The sequence below is a fragment of the Brassica oleracea genome, chromosome C3 (assembly GCF_000695525.1).
Source record: "Brassica oleracea var. oleracea cultivar TO1000 chromosome C3, BOL, whole genome shotgun sequence".
In the NCBI taxonomy this organism is placed as follows: domain Eukaryota; kingdom Viridiplantae; phylum Streptophyta; class Magnoliopsida; order Brassicales; family Brassicaceae; genus Brassica; species Brassica oleracea.
This window is the reverse complement of record NC_027750.1, coordinates 53,104,483-53,104,952: the sequence shown is the minus strand read 5'-3', so window position 1 is coordinate 53,104,952 and position 470 is coordinate 53,104,483. Positions and strand designations below refer to the sequence as shown.

At 18.9% G+C, this 470-nt stretch overlaps 1 protein-coding gene across 1 annotated transcript in view; it reads right to left on the bottom strand.

Moving 5' to 3' along the window:
• LOC106334238 (disease resistance protein RPS6-like) overlaps positions 1-470 on the bottom strand; it is a 12,975-nt gene that overhangs the window by 948 nt on the left and 11,557 nt on the right. The window lies entirely within an intron of this gene.

Genomic DNA, 470 nt, shown 5'->3' with positions numbered 1-470 from the left:
TTCTTCATTTTTGTTTAAATTTATATTATTAAAAAAAATTAAACAATAACATTAACCATATAATAAAAAATTAGTTTTTTCTTATATGTTATATTTTAAATTTTTTAAAATGACTTTATACAAAAATGAGGAAACATTATATGTTATATTTTTTTTTAAACGACTTTAAAATACAAAAATGAGGACACCTTATATGTTATATTTTTCTTATATGTTAGAATTTTCGTATATGTTATATTTTGATTTTTTTTAAAACGACTTTAAATTAAAAAAATGTAAGTTTTCCTTAAGTATACGACTAAAAACATTAAAATGACATGTTTCAATTCGATGGTTAATTTGAAAGCTTTCAAAACCATATAGAAGATAAAAGTCAAAATAATTTAACTGTGGAAACAATACTGTTCACTTTTTTCAAGAATGTGTTCGATGGAAAAAATAAGGTTTTTATGTCATAATTTGTTTAATGT